The sequence below is a fragment of the Petromyzon marinus genome, chromosome 3, assembly GCF_048934315.1.
Source record: "Petromyzon marinus isolate PM22_M1 ecotype Great Lakes invasive population chromosome 3, UKy_Petmar_22M1.pri1.0, whole genome shotgun sequence".
NCBI lineage: Eukaryota > Metazoa > Chordata > Hyperoartia > Petromyzontiformes > Petromyzontidae > Petromyzon > Petromyzon marinus.
This window is the reverse complement of record NC_133669.1, coordinates 18,335,749-18,341,624: the sequence shown is the minus strand read 5'-3', so window position 1 is coordinate 18,341,624 and position 5,876 is coordinate 18,335,749.

The following is a 5,876-nucleotide window of genomic DNA, read 5'->3' as shown; positions in this document are numbered from 1 at the left end:
CAACGCATTACACCCATTTATTTAGGTGGACGCGTCTACCCTTAATACAGAAATGTGTAAAAAAAAACCTAATAAATAAATTTCAACGCTTTATTTACAAATGTATATTCTATATACTAGATTTATATACATAGTTAAACAATGTAAACACAATATCGTATCGCCTTACAATACTTAATTTTCCATTCCCCCCGCTCTTCGGGAAAGTGGTATCGCCCACGGGTATTTAAGTGCGCATCGCGCGCGACTCTGTCTTGTGTCTTTGTGGAGGTGAGTGAGGGTTGTTGTGTTATAGTTCGTGGTGCGGTCTTAACAGTTCAGATACGTTTAAAAGTTAAATACTTTATTTAGGTTTATTGATTGGATCTATATTAACTGCTCGGCAGTGGTAGCCCTTTGGTAAAAATCGACTTGAAGCACTTTTGTCCGTCTTTGGTCGTCCACGTGGGTAGAGGCCTAGGCCGTTTATAAGCCCTTTAGCCTAGCCACGCACGCGGTAAATGGGGTTCGTCCCCGGGGTACGATTTGTAAAGCGCGGCTTAATCCGCAAGCGAAATGCTGCGGTGATTATTGTAAAATCACACGGTGGGTGGCGAGGGCTTCATCCAGCAGTGGATGAACTAGGGGCTCAAGTATTCGCGTTTTTCTCCAGTCCTGCCTTGACCTTCCAAAGCGCAGTCGCCTTTAACACCGCCCTGGAAGGGGAAACGTTTCGGGCAATGTACCTTTTGAAAGGCATTGTCCGAATCGTCGCCAGTTATATATATTTTTTGGGGGGGGGTGCGTATGACAAATGTACCAAGTTGAATTTCGGGATTTACGAATCCCGCTGTAAACGCGTTTCGGTATCCGAAAACGTAAAAATGTAATTTGACCGTGAAATAAATCTTTGCTGGGAAACCACGCCATCTACAGGGTGGTCGAGCTGTCTTGTAACTCTCTTACTCGCCCCATTTAGTTTCCTTAATATTTTTATGCGAGATTTATTTAAAATGTACAAAGGGTAAAAATATGGGTTAATTAATGGTGGGGGGGGGTCACAGGACATCCGGACCACCCTGTAAGTTGATCGTTACTCTAAACGCCAGTAAGCAGGTTCCACCGGTGACTGTTGAGCGACTTTAAACTCTGATCTCTGGCACCGGCTTGAATGCAAGGAGCGGCCCTCTGCGTTTGTCGATCGATTTTCTTACTCCCCCCCCCCCCCACGCGTGGCTGTAGCGCGAGGCGTCCCTCGCCCTTCATGCGGCGCTGCGGTGGCCTTGCGAGTAGGGGGCGACGTTGCCACGCGTGTTTAGTTAACTTCGGTGGGGGCGTTACACGATTGGAGTTTTCCTTTAAATTGTAAGTTTAAGCGGTTTAGAAAAGGTGATTTCGTCAAATTTTAGAACCGTGTGGCAATTTCTCCGCCGCCGCTGGTTTCAACTCCGTCGTTCAATCGTCGTCCGTGACGTTACCGGAACGCGTCGTGAAGACGCAAGCTGCCTCTTTTTAGACGACGTCAATCTCTCGTGTTAAATTTTTTTTATAGAATAAGCTATCCCGAACGTGCGCAAATCTCGTCGACGTGGTTCCAACGCCGCTGACAATCCAGGGCCTGGCTTTAGCCTGTTACCCGTGTTGAACCGCTTGCACGAGATTTATACCTAGCCGAGTTGGGCAACTTGTCTTTACGAATTCGCTCGGATCATTTTCTGTAAATCGGTGGGGGGGGGACTCTTAATCGACGAGCAAGGAGTTGCTCAGGCTCGTATGTGCAGGATGGAAATCGCGATTCCCGAGTGAACCACGTGGTCGGCTGCTTGCCGAATTGTGGCCGTGGGATCGCTTCTAGCATGGGCCTGCTGCACGTGGCGCGTGGGTTTTAAAACCCCATGCGCACGTGTCGGACATTACCCAACTCTTTGTAGACTTAAACGTGTTTTTAAGATTTAGAATTATGTTTTTTTCAGGCGTTATTTCGGTTACTTTACACCAAATGATTTAACATTGCGTATACAACAGACGTTACCTTGTTGGGAAGAAAAGCGTTTTAGTATTGATCCAAAACCGGGTTTTTTTCCCCTGGATTAATCCGGTTCGAGTCGTGGAATATATGATTTTAAAATGTATATTTGAGCTGCAGTACGGTGATGCGTGGACAAAAGTGTATACTGGAGATCTGTGAAAGTGCTTTGTAGGTCATCGGATTCCTCCAGGAAAAATACAACTCTGAGTAGGGGCGCTTGTCGATGGGATGGGAGCAGGCTGAGGCGTTGCCCATGATGAGTCAGCACTGACACCTCTTGTTTGAGTGCCCTTGGCACACTGAACACAACTCAAGCTTTAACCCCACTGAGGCCGCCTCGCCTGCCCCAAATGCCCTCTACCCGCAACACTGCTGCTGATGGCCGTGCCACGTTTATTTACCATCTCCCACTTCTTACCCCACACAGGTGCAACCGGGGAGCGATGCTTGGGACCAGGGGGGCCCGGAGGAGGAGGAGACGACGTGGGGAACCAGCACGCACGACACGATTCCACATTCTGTGAACTGACAATTTTAATAAATGTGCGGTTTTTTTTTAATTTTCGTTGTGGTGCGTCATGTTCCACGCGTTTATCCGGGAAATCCTCCGTTATTACTCCTTGTCAGGAGGACCCTCATGGTTTCAGTGGAGGGCGATAATGGCTGTGCAGTCATCCAAATGAAAAACCTGGCTAACCCCAGGGGTTGTAATTACGAGTTGGAGCTTTAGGCTGCTGATGCAGCTATCACGTGCACTAGTGCTGGATGAGCCTGCTCCGTACCAGTTAATGTTCAAGTGCGATGGTGCTTTTCTGCAGAGCTGCTGCAAACATGCTCTGGCAGTAGCCTAGGATAGATGGGGTGCATGGCGTGCTCCTAAGTTGTCTAACTTGACCATGTTACGTTTATATTGCTTGGTAAGGCCCACAGCTAGACACATTTTTTCAGAAGTGGCCTGGCCACAAGATGGTCCTGCAAAGTGGCATAGGAATTCATAGCAAACATACACGAACGTGATTCTGAATGGAGGACCATCAGAACAAAAACCATTCACCTGACCACAGAACAATCCCTCCAATTTGGGATTGGACCCACGACCTGTCCCTGGCAAGGCAGTTAGCATCTTGCCATTTTGGTGCCCTGTTAGCCCCGAGCACATGGTGTGAGGAGCTGCCTTGCTGAGCATTACATGGATGTCAACCCAGCCAATCGGAGGTGCTCGAGTGCTCTCCTGTGAACTCTGGGTTTGATAAGCTCATTAATACATACTCTGGTTCTTTCGGTAAAGTCGTGTAGGTAGAAATAGAACCAATCGCGACGTTTGGATTGCAACAAGCAATATTCACCAGGTGGAACCACAGCAAGAAAATGCTGAAGTAGGCGAGAGCTGCCGTGGCAAGAGGTTATATAGGTAAGAAAGGGGGGCTGTGTGAGGGCTTGGGGAAGAGGATGTGAGGCTGGGGGGTGAAGTGGGTGGGGCAGGAAGTGGGAAGTGAAGTGGGACAAATGTAAACCGGCAGGTACCATGGAAACAACCGGTTAAGGCATTACCTGGTTAATAACATCCTTCCAAAGATGGTTCAATTTGTATCTGACATCTTGGTTGAAGTCCGTTTATGTATCTGGATGGCTTCACGAACAAACCTTTTATAGTTGCCCAAGGGTTTGCGGGAGTACCTTTGTCTCGGGGGGGGGGGGGGGGGGGGAGACATCATGCGAGCCCACAGCGTTATAACATTGGTCAGCCACGGCAGAGGTATTAGTTCTTCCGTGTTTCAGATGTGCCTTGTGTTCACGAGCACCCATGAAGACCTGCACCCCCAGGAGGTGTGCACTCGAGTTTAATAACCACCGTTAAACGCACGGGACATGGTTGACTCCTTAGTCTGTTGCGCCTTTTTGTACGAGTAAAATATACTAATATTTGCTAATGGGGATAATAATTGTATTTGATAGAAGCTAATGGCAGCGTTGTAGGCCTTGCCATATCTGCGCTCCGGGGCCCAGTCGGCCACAAGAGGGATCCGCATCAGCTGGTAAAAAATGTGAATCAAAATTATTCCAAAAATGTGCTTCCAACAATTAACCATAAATGCCACATTGTTACAAATGAAAAAAATATTTCCTAAAATCAGCATAAAATACAGTGGCGCTACTGGTGTTACTAACCCGGGCTTTTTTTTGTTTGCTAACTCTCGTGCGCATGAAAGCAAGATGCATGATAATTGTACCTTTACATATATTTTTTAATACTGTCACTGACGCTGTTTACCTGTAAACCCAATACACGGTGCAACTAAAATAATCCATATCTAGTGATTTCCTACGTATTGTAAACAGGTTAAAAACATCATTAGACCTTTGATAGTACCAAAATGTAATAGGGGGTTTCCCCTTTTAATCTGGCAACAAAACTGAAACCTTTTTACAAGGATTCATGTCTGCATTAACCACAATACCTGCAGTCAATGCAAACAACATACTATGATAATATATGCATTGTCCTTGATGCATATATTATATATTTCAGTAAAAAGTGAGTCGTAAGCAAGGAGGGGTGCCCCACAGTCGTCTCTTGCTTAGATCCCTTGGAATAGGGAGTTGTACCCATCTGCGGTGTGGTATATAGTGTCGAGAAAACATTTGAACCCCAATGATAATTTTGGAAATTGCTTAGTTTTACCATGATAGCCTTCTTGAATCAAACCCGGTCTTAAACATCCAATAGCTATGCTGCCTCAGAACCTGGATGGCTTGCCATCATTGACATAACCATGAATTGTGCAATGTATCAGAAGATTATCGAGGAGCATGTCAGGCCCATCCGTCCATGAGTTGAAGCTGAGCCGAAAGTGGGTCTTGCAGCAAAACAATGATCCTAAACATACAGGTGGATCTACAAAAGAATGGTGGCTGCAGAAGAAGAAATTCTGCGTTTTACAATGTCCTAGTGAAAGTCCGGACCTAAGCCCCCATCGAAATGTGGCAGGACCTGAAGCGAGCTGTCCATGCAAGGCAACCCTGAAATGTCAACGAGATGAAGGAAATATGTAAAAAAAAGAAATTCGCCAAAATTCCTCAAATCCGATGTGAGAGACTGACCAACGATACCAGGAAACGCTTCGTTGCAGTCATTGCTGCTCAAGGGAGGTGTCGCCAGTTACTGAATCTAAAGGTTCACATACTTTTTCACGCGTGGTTATTGAATGTCGAATCATTTGAGGAGACATGCTCTTCTTTCGTATGGATTCATAGCAGCAGATTAAAGATGTAATTTTAGATTTGTTATCCACTCAATTGTCTGTTCGGAAGCGGAGTCGATCTCGTTCCTTCCTCCTTTCAAGGAGTGAAGACAGAAATAGTATCATGTTTGTGTGTTATTTAACCAGGTTATCTTTATCTTCCATTAGAGGTTTTCGATGGTGTGATTCTGTATTCAGATAGGCGTCAGTATGCGTTTTCTTTCGGTAAACACTGTGTTATTTTACCACTTCTACCCCGTCCGAGCAGAATATCCACAAGTGGTAGACTTCTGTCAGCTTCCACTTCCATGGTGAACTGGATGGATGGGTTTTGCGAGTTGAGATGATTTAGAAATGCGTTCAGTGTATCTTTGCCGTGTGGCCAGAGTACCAATGTGTCATCCACATATCTAAACCAAGCAGATGGTTTTAGTGTGCTTGAAGCTACTGCTTTTGTTTCAAAATCTTCCATGTACAAATTCGCTATCACAAGAGACAAAGGAGAGCCCTTTGCTGCTCCTTCATTTTGTTTATAGAAGTCACCTTGCCACATCACCCCACACAGAAATCTGCTCTTATCAAGACGCTCATTCGTCGAGCTAAGAGAGTGTCAGATGGTGACAGTC